Genomic DNA, 14,757 nt, shown 5'->3' with positions numbered 1-14,757 from the left:
GTGTAAGAGTATTAAGTGTCATAGGTGAACCTTACAGCCTTGCACAGACTCCTGGCCCCACCTTCTCACAAACAATAAAAAAATCATGCATTTATAGTAACAGATTTCACATGAATAAGAATATTCAGTGTTCTAAGATAAAAATATCACTTACAATATGTATATTATTTACAAGCATTGCTATGGTACCAATCAGAAAACTTTGCAAAAAAGACACCTACAGCCATATATATTATGACTACTGTAAAGTATGTCAGCTTTGAGAAAGCTTTGAGTAAACTGAATTACAATATATTGAATCTTCCATACAAAAAACAGCAATAACTGCCAGCACAGTAACAACCCTACCTATGAAAAAGCAACATTGCAATATTACAGCAGGCTCTAAAACACCAATACGCCTGATATTAGGATAACAGAACAAGCCAAGCTGGTATAGATCCCTACACAAAAACTACATGTTAGCAGAATATCTCACCTCAGTCACACATGCAGAACACACAGACCCTCACCTAATACAGAATAAAGAGATTATGAAGTTTATGTTATGACTGTCAGTCGCAGATGGCTGCGACCGATGCAACTCACTTCATGTACTGCTCTGCTCTTTTTTCCGGGCCTACTCGCAGCTGAGGCTAGCCGCCTTCCTCCAGGTTCCCAGGACTTCTCATGGTGTCTGGGATGCTGCCACCACCCACGTCGACTCTGGGCCTTCCTAGGCGCGAGTGGGCGCCACCAGCCTCTCCTTTGAAGACTCAAGGGCAGGAACCTCAGGGGCATCCCCGGCTGATGACATCACCAGGCCGGGATTCTAAAGCACCGCCTTTGCCCCCTGCTAGCCGACTTGGCTACGAGTTCCATTGCTACTGATACCTGCTCCTGGCTTCTCGGACCCGTGGTTCCTGTATCAGTTCTACCGCTCTGGACTCTGCTTGGGTACCCACTCCTTGGGGGTCCTGTGCACTCTTGGGTGTGACCTTGTCTTCTGGCTTCCCCCGCTCCTCGGTCTACCGGCCACCCTGCTCCTCAGGGTCGCCCCTCAGAACCACCTCCTGCTTGGAGACTGGACCCGTGCTTCCCCGCTCCTCGGGGCAGTGCCTAAGTTCTACAACAAGACTGTATCTGCACTTCCCCGCTCCTTGGGGCAGTGCCTACGTTCTACACAGAGACTGTGCCTGCGTTTCCCCGCTCCATGGGGTAGTGCCTCAATTCTCTGCCAAGAGATTCTATCTTGCACAACCCAGCTCCCCGGGCTTTCTTTCGTCAGTACTGCAGAGATTCACCTTGGCTTCCCTGCTCCACGGGTTAGCCTACATCATCATGCCAGAGCCTCTCTTGCTGCACAACCCCGCCCCTCAGGTCTCTCTCCACTGCGGACTTCCAGAAGTTCCTGTCTTGCGTTCCCCGCTCCTCAGAGGACCCTGCTCTGGTACGTACCTCTCCAGTCCAACGAGTATACTGTGGGTTCTCCCTGAACTGTGTCTTCGGGATCTCCCAAAATACTCCCTTTACTGCACCTACAATCACGTGGCTGTGACGCAGGATTCTCCATTCCTCCATACTACTGAATCTCCTACCACAGCTGACCTCTCTTCCCGATGGTGGGGACCTGTCGGGCTCCTCCCCACAGGTGGTACCAACTCTCATCTCTGGCCAAGGGCCCACAAACCCACGAATCCTAACAGTTTAACTAGAAACATGCAGACAAAAAATGAATTGGAAACCATAACAGGACAGACTCCATATACAGTGCAGTGATGGAAAAACAGAAAAATTATTAAACGTCAAATAATAAAATCAAGATATATAAACCATCAATCATAATAGTAAAATTATACTCATAAAAAGAATAAATATTTCAAAGCAGCTGATCAATAGAACATCGAATGATTAAAAATATATAGCTTTTTAAAAATTTTCAATCAATATAATATTTCAAAACAGCAGATGCATCAAAAATACACCCAATAATTAAAACTAAGGCGAAAATAAATCCCTTACTTTTCATACCTAGGATCTTTAGATTCCAGTCACCCTCAGGTTGTCATGGATTAGTCAGGGAAAGGAGGTATGCGCAAACTTTCTCCTCTCTCTTATATATACACACACTTTCTAACATATATGCTCATTCTCACATAAACTCCCTTATATTCTCTCTCACATACATGCTGACTGGTTCACAAACTCTGGCTCACACACATGCTCACTGTTTTAAATAGTCCTCTTGCTCACACAAATGCTTATTGGCCCGCTCATTCTCTCTCATTCACACACATGTTCACTGGCTCACTCACTCTTGCTCACACACATGCTCTGGATAACACAGCAAGACTATTGGGGATGTGCAGAGGTGCCGCATACATTTCATACGGCATTCGTATTCGTCGGGGCCAGATACGTTGTATCCGTTCAAAGGGGCCCCCCGATCCATTGATACGTGCCATTCCTATTCGTTTCCCTTTTAATTTAATTAACTACAACCCCCCCACCCTCCTGACCTCCCCCCAAGACTTGCCTAAATTCCCTGGTGGTCCAGCGGGGTTCCCGGAGCATCTCCTGCCCTCCCTTCGTCGGCTGCCGGCACCATCTTGTGCTCCTACCATGTGACAGGGGCCGACCAATGGCAGCGGTAGCCCCTGTGACATAGTAAGGGCAAAGGCTATTGGCACCATTTTGATTACTGGCAATCAACTGCCCGAGTGCAGGAGATCGCTCCCGGACCACCGCTGGACCACCAGGGACTTTTGGCAAGTCTTGGGGGCCCCTCCTTATCCCCAAAAGACTTGCCAAAAGTCCCTGGTGGTCCCTGTGACATAGTGAGGGCAAAGGCTATCGGTGCCATTTTGAATACTGGCAGCCGATGGCCCGAGTGCAGGAGCACTCCTGGACCCCGCTGGACTTTTGGAAAGTCTTGTGGGAGTCGGAAGGGTCCCCCAAGACTTGCCAAAAGTCCCTGGTGGTCCAGCGGTGGTCCAGGAGGGCAGTAGACACTCCGGGACCCCTGCTGGACCACCATGGAATTTATGCAAGTCGTGGGGGGGGGTTGTTTAAAATTGCCATTTCAACGGCCGAATGATTCGGCCGTGATTTTTTGTATTCGTGGGAAATCGCGATATGTTTCGCGACGCAACGAATACAACGAATCCGGCCATATACATAGCGGATTCGCGATATGTTGCAAACGAGTGCACACCCCTAAAGCCTATTATGCAGAGCAACAATGGAAAAACAGAAACAATGTCATTCCTCATAAAACATTAAGCAATAAAGTCAAAAGATATAAAACATTCATAATATTAAACCATACTAAAAATAAGAATACATATCAAGCAGGCAACAGCCAACAACATCCAGTAATTAAAACAACTCACGAGTTTTTTCTAATATTTCTCAAACATAAAACATTTCAAACAGCAGACACATGAAATAACATCCCAAAATTTAAAATAATAGGATTAAAAATCGCCAGCTCTCCATACCTGGAATCATTTGATTTCTAATCATCCACAGATTGTTGAGGATTGGGAGAGGGGGCCTCATAATCTTCATCTTCTCTCTTCCCCAAAACACACACATGCTGTCACACACACACAAGCTCTCCCTCACTCACATTTATGCTGTCATATACATAGGCTTTTTCACTCTCCCACACACACACAAAGTCTCTCTCACTCTAAGACACACACTCAGGCTCTCACAGACACATGCAGGCACTCTCGCTCTGTCATACATACGCAGTCTCTCACACGGCATGATGGACTCAGCCGCAGCCATGCAGGATCTCCTTTTTGACTGTAGCAGGATTGGATTTGCCATGCTGCTCAGGACCTTTCTTTGGGCCACAGCAGGATGGGCTCTGCCATGGCCATGCGTTCCTTTCTTCGGGCTGTGGAAGGATGGGCTCTGCCATGGGCGCAGAAGACTTTCTTTAGGGCCACGGCAGGAGGAACTCTACCGTGGCCATGCAGTATCTCTCTTCAGGCCACGGCAGGATTGGCTCCGCCACAGCCTTGCAGGTTTCTCTTTGGGCCAGGGAGCTAGAAAAAAAAACATATGATCGGAGCGACCAGCCCACCGGGGGATGCCTGATCCCCCGATAGACCAATCTGCCCATGTCTGGACCCTGCTAATATATATGTTTTTCATCACGAAGATGGGAGGGAGTGGTACTCCTATTGAAACTGGGCCCTGCTACATTTTTATCTCTTTGTTGTCCAGGTTTGGATGACCAGAGTTACCCTGGAAATTTTGGCTAGTGCAGAATATCAGTACTAGCTCCCACACTGTTTTAATCCCATTAAATTTTGTGCAGGTAATAAGTTGCCCAGGCAAGATTTAGCTATGGAATAGGGGGTCATATTTCATAACTGCTGGACAAAACCTAATATTTGAATATTGACCTCATACAGTCAATAATAATAATGTATAAAACCTTCAAAAATGACTGATCTACCTTATCAGGTCTTTGCAAAATTAAATGAAGACGATATCATACTGGGTAAAGCAAAATGAATCCTTGGCTGAGTTCAAAAATTCACCAGCTACACAAGGAGGATAATTTTAAAACACATATTTTATGTCATGCGCATGAATGCATAAATCTACCCAACATGTTTGCGTATCAAAAAAATAAATAAACAGCCATATAAGTTTTGACTTAGCGAGCTAAGTGGCGACAAAAGTCTGGCTAAGTAGTACTATTTAAGACTTATCTGGCTAAGGCATGGATTTATCAAAATGCACTAAATACCGCATGCGATAGAAAAAGGGGTGTGTTTTATGGTAATAGGCAGTTTATTGCAATTTGTGCTAATACATATATGAAGAGCTAAGTTACTGCAAACTGCGATAATGTTTTTGCACTTTGAGATAATTGTGGTATTTCCTACATACAACCACTGGGGGGACCATGTTTACTATCAGAGACACTGGGGGGGGGGGGGGGGGAGAGGAGAGAGAGAGATGAGATTTCTGCAATGCTCTCTCAACCTAGCTTGATGTTACCCAGGTAGAGAGTCCATCAAGATAGGTTGAGAGAACATTGCACAAATCTCATTTTTGGGTGAGTTTCCTCACTCCAAGGGTCGTCAAATCTTCACAAGAGAGCACTGTTCTGTTCGTACGTCTCACTTTGAATGTCAAAGTGGCCCCTAACCCCTACACTAATACCTAAACAAGTGGCCCCTAACCCCTACACTAATACCTAAACCTCACCTCGAGTTACTAGGTGGGCCTCCCATAGAGATATAAATACCTATCTAGTGGGGGGGGCATCATGGCTAGTCTCTCTCTCTCCCTCTCTCTCTCCTCTGCTCCACTACTAAAAAAGGTGTAGTTAAAGCCATACAATAGGGCTTTGTAAAATGGTAAACCCAGCCCACTCTTTTTTGGATTTGCATCACACTATACAATATGGTGCTATCGCATGCGAAAACACCTTATAGCATTTTGATAAATGACCCTATAAGTAAGATAGCCAGATAAGTGAAAGAAAAGTACCATCTAGCTAGATAAGTAAGATAGACAGATAACTAGCTATCTTACTTATCTGACTAAGTAGCGCTTATAAGATTTATCTGGCTATGTGACTTTGCCACTACTTAGCCAGATAAGTCAAAATGTATCTGGATAAATGGCAGACATCTGGTATGCATGTATTTGTGCTCCTAATTTTAATCATTTACATGAATTAATGTAACTCATGTATTTTCCTGTTTTCCTTCAAAGCTGTGAAAATAAGCAGTTTTAACACACTAGATTTTTTTAAAATTCTTCTTCTTTTTAATGTCAGTGGCAGTTTGTAGGATGAACTACCCCAGGCTCCAGTAACAGGTGTGAAACATCACTAAAGAGGAAAAACAAAACTCCAATTTGGTTTCCTGTCCTAGCTCATAATCCTGGTAAAACATACATTTAGGGGGTGCAGGGAGGTACTTTTTGATAACAGGGTCACTATTAAATACTTCTTTGCTTTGATTTTTCCAATTAAAGATCCTAAAGTTGAATCAGTTGTTTTGCAGCTTTTCTTTGACAGTTTTCCTATTTTTTTCCAGTTTTTGTTGTGCTTTCTATGTAATCTCTCTTGATTTAAATATAGAGTTTGTGGCATATGTTATCTCTTTTTAAACTTCAGGAATCCACAATAGTTTTATCTCATCTCGTAATTTTCTCATTAGCTTGTATGGTTTGTCTCCTGCTAGGGTAGGTCCATAAAATGCTCATTATGGCCTACAGCTATATAAGAGATGTTGTCATGCTCAGGGATCATGAACCCTTGCATTGCTGCATAATTGATAATTCCCAGTTCATGAAAACATGGACCAGGCCCCAGCATGCAGCAGCAGATATGCCACAGGCTAGATATGGTAGAGGGGCAACTTTATTTGTACCAGCTTCTTCCCCTTCAGATTAGACTTTGAGGGTCTGAGGCCAGCAGGACTTAGAACAGCAAGCCACAGAATTGATATCGAAGCAGAAGGTCTAGGCAGGCTAAGAGCAGGAATGGCGTTCAGTAGGGGTGTGCATTCGGATTGACCGCATTAGTAAAACGCAACTCATATTTTTTTTTACTTAAAAAATTGATTCGACATAAACGATCGGATTTCCCACATATCGAACATAGATATGTTCGATATGTGGGAAATCGCGATTGTTGAGCCAAAATAAAAATTTAAACCCCCTCACCCTCCTTAATCCCCCCCCCAGACTTACCACAACTCCCTGGTGATCGAGCGAGGAGTGAGGACGCCATTTCTGCAATCCTTGGCGAGAAGCATGTGACGTCGGCGGCACGTCGAGTGACGCCGGCGTCACGTGATTCCCGGCTCGTTCGCGCCGGACGGCTCGTTCGGCCCAAAAAGAACTTTTGGCCAGCTTGGGGGGGTCAGGAGGCCCCCCCAAGCTGGCCAAAAGTTCTTTTTGAGCCGAACGAGCCGTCCGGCGCAAACGAGCCGGGAATCACGTGGCGCCGTGTCACTCAGACGCGACGTCACGTGATTCCCGGCAAGTTCGCGCCGGACGGCTCGTTCGGCCCAAAAAGAACTTTTGGCCAGCTTGAGGGGGTCAGGAGGCCCCCCCAAGCTGGCCAAAAGTTCTTTTTGGGCCGAACGAGCCGTCCAGCGCGAACTTGCCGGGAATCACGTGACGTCGGCGTCACGTGATTCCCGGCTCGTTCGCGCCGGACGGCTCGTTCGGCCCAAAAAGAACTTTTGGCCAGCTTGGGGGGTCAGGAGGCCCCCCCAAGCTGGCCAAAAGTTCTTTTTGGGCCGAACGAGCCGTCCGGCGCGAACTCGCCGGGAATCACGTGACGCCGCGTCACTCGACGTGCCACCGACGTCACATGCTTCTCGCCAAGGATTGCAGAAATGACGTCCTCACTCCTCGCTCGATCACCAGGGAGTTGTGGTAAGTCTGGGGGGGGGGATTAAGGAGGGTGAGGGGGTTTAAATTTTTTTTTTGCACATATGTACATATACCCAACTCATTGGATTTTTTTTATGTCCATATTGGCCGCAAGTGGGACCCCCTTTCGGACATAAAAAATATGAACATAAAATTTTGCTCTGCACATCCCTAGCGTTCAGGCAGAAGGTCTAGGCAAGTGGAGGTCCACAAAGTCAGAGGAGTCAAGGCTGTCTGGGTCAGCAACAAGAGGGCAGTCAGAGGAAGCAGACTAGGATAGGAGATGACAAGACTAGGCCTGGACAAGGCAAGGCAGGATAAGGCAGGAGGCAAAAAGCAAGACTGGATACAGGAAGCAAGCTGGGCAAGGCTGGAGACATGCGGCAAGAATGGACACAGCAAGGCAGGCTTGGCATGGTAGGAACCATGAAGCAGAGATGCACTGATGACAGCACTGGAGGACCTGTTGCTGAGGCATGGAGGAGCAGTAGTACAGGGCTTAAATATCGGGGCCTGGTGATGTCATCACAGCTCATCACTCAAAGCGTTCCTGCCACAGCCCCTTTATATTTCATGTGATTGCGTGTGCACGTGCCTAACAGGATGCAAAAGCAGCCGGCCACCACTGGGGACAGCATGCGGCAGTGCTGGCCTTCTACTTACTGCATAACTGGCTGGGGGTTGTCAGTGAAACATTAGTTGTCCTCACCTGAAGGGTCAGGACTATCCCTGCCACCATTATTTGCCTTAGTGCTGAAGCTAAGGATGGACACCATTTTATTATGGATGATATGCATTCAGTATGAATTTTTCTTTTTCTTTATGTTCATACTTCAGTAGTAGAAGTAGTGGACCCTTTGTTGAGATTTGGTATAGATGTTATACAATGAGGTTACTGTGTGAAGGTACTCAGCTAGGCAAGAGAAATTAATTCTATTCTTTCTCCCACAGTAGCGCAGATACACTTTTAATCACTGACAACACTATTGATGACTTGTGAACGGCGTGTGAAGTTATATTTGCCTCTTCCCTTCTGTACTGGATTGCTCTCTATAACACTATTGTCAGATATGTAGGGGATGGGCACTGATTAATTTCAGTAAAGGAGAGATGTAATTATCCATCAGTAGTGCCAATGTACCTTTATGGACAGGATAGCTGTGAACCAATTAAGGAGACAGCAGAGTGCATAGATGGGAAAAGGTCTTTTTAGCCTTGAGTTATTATAACAAACTGCCTGTGCCCATCTGTCTGTCACCCTAAGTGCTAAACATGTAGCCAGACCTGACAGCAGACAGACACAGACAACTGAGAGAAGAGAATATCAGATGATCTGAGTACTGCTCCAGGGATATGCGTGGAGAAAATATCCAATTCGGTTTGTTCGTTCGGTTCATTTTGTTCAGTGTTTTTGTTTGTGGGTTCACAGTAAAAAAAAAACATTTTGGGGTTTTTTTTTTGGATCATTAAGTTATTTATTTTTCATTACAGTCAATGGGCGAAGCAAAGTCTTCTGGGCTAAAAAATTGAGGTTTTCTATCCAAGTTTAATGAAACATGCAGGCTGGCATTAGCAGTAGAAGGAAGAACATGCCAAGAGATCAAGAGACCAAGAGTGCATTGTTAAGCCCATGAAACCATAAGAGAGGCAAAGCAGCATCAAGAGTATCAGGAAACCCCGAGGTACTGATAAGAGTATTAAAGTAGAAAAGATAGCTCCCCGAGGCATCATGATGGGGCAAAGGAAACCAAAAAACAGTGGCATGAACAGCCTGAGACAACAAAAGAGCAAAATAGCACCAACAATGGCATGAACACCCCAAGGCACCTAAAGAGTGGTAAAGAGGCCTAACAGCAGCAGCAAATACATCGCAAGGCACCAAAACAGGACAAGCACTCTGGGGATAGGGAAATACCTGTGGTACCTGAATGTACTTTCCTTTTGAAGTGCCTGAAAAGTGTAATATAAATCAATAAAAATAAAGAAACAATGTGGAACAACAGTGGCATAAACATCCCATGGCTTAGAGTAAGGGGTATAACAGTGTAACCCCCCTTTCATGGGAGCCACCTTTCCAGTATTCGGGTGCTTGATATTCACAACCCTGAGGTGGGGAAACAGTTCTCCAGGGCCGAGAGCTGGGGGAAAATTTTCCTGCAGGGCCACTGCCTGGCTAAGTACACTCCAGCCAAATGAAACACTCTCCAGTCTCTAATTGAGCTCCAAAGAAAAGATAGTTTAATTCAGAGTCTTCAGCATTAAATATAGTGACAGTCAAATAGATGCAGGTAGATGAACAAGTTAAATGAAATCACAGTTCAAAGAAAGCTGTAAACCTCTCTTCACAATCTCCTCTTATGAAGATGGTTTCTGGGTGTAACAACACAAGGACTCCTGTAACTTTGTTACTTCTCCCTCCTTTTCTCCTTTTGCCAAACCAGACTAATATTTTCTTACACTCCCCACCAGATAGATGGTTACTCATTGGAACTTTTGATCAGCTATAAGAAAGCCCATCAGAAATATTTTAAAGATTCCCCAAGCCCAAGGCAGGTACTCTCTGCTCAGTGTAGGGTCCTAATCCAGCAGAGTCCTTACCCTAGTAAATCCAGGTGTAACCTGTGGCTTCTGAGCAGTCTCTCACTTTTGTTCTTAGGCATTGTGGGATTTTAGTGAAAAATCCTTAGCCTTTATTCCTGGCTGCTCCCTTCTGGGATCCTTCAAGAGGATCTCCACTCCAACCAATTTCTTCTGGTGAAATCTCAAACTGCCCCTGACTCAGGAGAGCCAGGGCTCTTTATTATCTCACCTCATTACCAGGCCCTTGAGGGGAAGTACCCCCTTGTCTGTCAGATGCTAGCAACACCCCTTGATACAAAAGATGACCCAGGGCTCTGGAAGATTCTCCTCTTACTTCCAATTGACCTCCTGCCTCCATGTTCATCCTGTACACTTCCAGCAGATGTTTACTTAGAGATCAAAAGATTTCTAGCACACAGACTTCCCTGGAAAAAGAAACCTCTCCTTCACATGCACTACTGATAACATAATCAACATCTATACACCTCTGTGTGGCATAAGTGTCACAGCAGAAAACTAGGGAGCTTTAAGAATACAATGTGCTCAGAAGTATGGACACATATACACTGCAGACAGTCCAAATCATGGTAAACTTGGAAGATGTAGCAGGCCAATTGACAAACTGAAGAGTAGCAAATCACCTGGACCACATGGTATGTACTACAGGGATCTGAAATAATTAAAAAATGAAATTTCAACCCTATTAGTAAAAATCTGTAACATATCATTAAAATTGTCCATTGTTCCTTAAGCCTGGAGGGTGGGCAATGAAACCCCAATAATTAAAAAGGGCTCCAGGGGTGATCTGGAAAACTATAGACCAATAAGCCTGACTTCAATGCTGGGAGAAATCATGGAAACTGTTATAAAGAATAAAATTACATGATTTATGCAGACGATGTCCAAATCTTCATCCCAATACAAGAATCCCTATCCAAGTCCCTCAAGACCTGGGAAAACTGCCTCTCATCTATAAAAACCCTCCTTACCAATCTCCACTTGGCCTTAAACACATAAAAAACTGAGCTACTCATCATATCCATTTACCATAACATAATGCCACCCCCCTGCAATGATCCCCTCCCCCCCACTATCTCCTTCCCGCACATTATACGGGATCTCGGTGTCACCATTAACCAACAATTGAATTTGAAAAAATATATCAACGCAACCATAAAAGAATGTTTCTTTAAGCTCCATGTTCTTAAAAAACGTAAACCTCTCCTCCATTTCCACGACTTCCGCACAGTCCTCTAAGCGACTATTTTCTCCAAAATGGACTACTGTAATTCCTTACTTTTAGGCCTCCCTATCTCTACCATCAAACCACTCCAAATGCTATAAAATGCAACAGCTAGAATTCTTACCAACACCCGTAAAACTGACCATATCACCCCTGTCCTCAAAGAACTCCATTGGCTCCCTATCTCCTCTCGTATACTCTTCAAAACCCTAACTATTATCCACAAAACCCTACATACTCATAATATACATTGGCTCAATGACTCCCTCCTCTTCCTCCCCTCTAACCGTCCCACTAGATTAGCCTATATACACCCTCCTCCAAGACCACTCACCTCACTTCTACGAAAGAACGAGCCCTATCTATTGCAGGTCCTGCCCTTTGGAATTTCATGCCCCCTGATCACCGCTTCTAGCCATGTACTCAGAAATTTAAGAAAAACTAAAGACCTGGCTTTTTAAACAGGCATACCCTGAATAGGGCCCCCCTTTCCCTCCCTCCCTTCCCCTTCACTCCTTCCCTCTCCTGTAGTTATCTCCTTCCCCCCCTCTGCTCTCCCAACCCACACTCCCCCCTCCCCCTGTACCTCCCTTGCCCTCCCTGCCCTCCCACCCTTCTCCTGTCTCCTCGTGCCCTCCCCTCCTTCGCAGCTCCTCCCTTTTTTGATTACTCCCTTCAGTGCCTCAACCCCCTGTATATAGCATTTCATCTCTCGTTACTACGTTCTTCATATCTCGTTATTTTGCTCCACCTGACGCCTTCCCCCTCCCTGTCCCTGTACCTCATTGTTACCACTACCCTTGCCCCTTCCCTCCTGTATTTTATATATTATCTCTTATTATCTTGTACATTAAACCACATGTATTGTACAGTATACCTCGTATATTATATATTATCTCTTGTTACCCTGGACATTATACCTCGGGTATATCAGTTACTCCCCTGTATAGTCTATATTATCTCGTGTTACCTCGTACAATGTTCCCTTCTACTTTATACCTCGTTATTTTGTTCTACCCTTTGCTCCCCTCTTTCCTCCTCCCTGTTCTATGTATTACATTAAGTTCTCTGCAAACCGATATGATGTACCCACGAATACCGGTATAGAAAAGCTTTTAAATAAATAAATACATTTAATGGGACACATCTCAGCATGGATTTACCCAAGGGAAGTCTTGCCTCACAAATTTGCTACATTTTTTTGAAGGGGTTAATGTGGATAAAGGTGAACCGGTAGATGATGTGTATTTGGATTTTCAGAAGGCGTTTGACAAAGTCCCTCATGAGAGGCTTCTAAGAAAACTAAAAAGTCATGGAATAGGAGGTGATGTCCTTTTCATGGATTGCAAACTGGTTAAAAGACAGGAACCAAAAAGTAGGATTAAATGGTCTGTTTCTCAGTGGAAAGAGATAAACAATGGAATGCCTCAGGCATCTGTACTTGGACCAGTGCTTTTCAAAATATCAATAAATGATCTGGAATGGAATATGACAAGTGAGGAGATCAAATTTGCAAGTGACACAAAATTATTCAGAATAGTTAAATCACATGCGGATTGTGATAAATTACAGGAGGACATTGAGAAACTGGAAGATTGAATGTCCAAATGACAGATGAAATTTAATGTAGCCAAGTGCAAGGTGTTACATATAGGGAAAAGTAATCCATGCTGCAGTTACACAATGTTAGGTGCCATATTAGGAGTTACCGCCCAGGAAAAAGATCCAGGCATCATTGTGGATAATACATTTAAATCATTGGCTCAGAGTGATGCAGCTGTCAAAAAGCAAACAGAATGTTAGGAATTATTAGGAAGGGAATGGTGAATAAAACAGAGAATATCATAATGCCTTTGTATTGCTCCATGGTGAAACTGCACCTTAAATACTGTGTTTAATTCTGATTGCCACATCTCAAAAAAAGATATAGTTGCACTGGAGAAGGATGTTCAAAATGATATAGGGGATTGACTCCTCTATGAGGAAAGGTTAAAGAGGTTAGGGCTATTCAGCTTGAAGAAGAGACGGTTGAGGGGGAATATGATATTGGTCTATAAAATCATCAGAGGACTAGAATGGGTAAATGGAAGTTGGTTATTTACTCTTTCAGATATTAGAAGGACTAGGGGGCACTTCATGAAGTTAGCAAATAGCACATTTAAAACAAATTGGAGAAATTGCTTTTTCACTCAACGTACAATTAAGCTCTGGAATTCAATGCCAAAGGATATGGTTAGGGCAATTCGTGTAGCTTGGTTTAAAAAAGATTTGGATAAATTCCTGGAGGAGAAGTCCATAAACTTCAATTAATCAAGTTGACTTAGGGAATAGTCACTGCTATTACTGACATTAGTAGCATGGAATCTGTTTAATGCTTGGGTGCTTGCCAGGTACTTGTAACCTGGTTTGAACACTGTTGGAAACAGGATGCTGGGCTTGATGGACACCTTGGTCTGACCCAGTATGACAACATCTTATGTTCTTATATCACTTTTGTTAGACAGAAAGCACACCTTGGCATGAGTACCCCTAGAAAATGAGAGTTAAGTAAGCAGGAATCACAGTAATCAATATCCCGAGGCATAGAGTGAGGAGTAAAACAAACAAGAACAGTGATAGCAAACCCCCCAGTGCACTAGGAGACATGAAAAGCCCAAGGCATTAAAAGAACAGAAAATCATAGTGATATGAATATCTGAAGGTACCATGAAAGGACCAAAATGGTGTTAGCAGTAACAGGAGTCCTCAAATATTACATGAGGAGGCCAGGAGAAGTCTGGGCAGTAGCAGTGGCAGTGAAACACAGCAAGGCACTGAGCCAGAAGAGAGATGGGATGGGGGGGGGGGGGGGGGAGAACGTTTTTGTTTTTATTTTTTGTTTTCAGGCCAAAACCTTCCAGTATAACCAAGACAGAGATAGGGTGGGAAGACCATGCCAGACAGCAAAAGTTATGCAACAAAACAGCAAGGCTCTGAACCAGAGAGAAGCAGGGAATGAGGACTATCCAGAGCAATAGGAATAAGCTGGGCATCAGCAGAAGCCACTCTCCAGGATCCCAAGACATCCGAAGAGGGGCAGGGGAGGAGAAAGAGATTTTCTTTTCTTTTCTTTTCTCTAAATGTTTTTATTTTGTATATCACCTAGTGCTTGGCTTAGACAATTCATAAATCCTCAATAAAGGTAAAGATAAAACATGCCAGTAAGAGTGAGATACAGCAGGAGAAAAAGACAAGAGTGGTACAAAGCACAACAAGGAGTTAAACCAGGCGAGGAAGGGCATGAGGAGTGGGCTGGGTAGCAATGGTAAGAAAAGCAACTGGTAAAAACACAGTAAGGTGCTAAGTGCAAAAATTGTGGGCATTAGATGTTAGGAATTGAAACAAATTGGTAATAAGAAATGAAACAGGGAATTTTTGTTTCATTTCATTGTAAAAGAAAATACAGTACCAAACATTTTTTTTATTTCATTCATTTTCAGACCCCATTCAAGTCTATAAGGAAACCAAAATTTCAGGGGTTTTGCTACTCAAGG

Source organism: Rhinatrema bivittatum, chromosome 1 (assembly GCF_901001135.1).
Source record: "Rhinatrema bivittatum chromosome 1, aRhiBiv1.1, whole genome shotgun sequence".
In the NCBI taxonomy this organism is placed as follows: Eukaryota; Metazoa; Chordata; class Amphibia; order Gymnophiona; family Rhinatrematidae; genus Rhinatrema; species Rhinatrema bivittatum.
Note: the sequence above shows the minus strand (reverse complement) of the source record.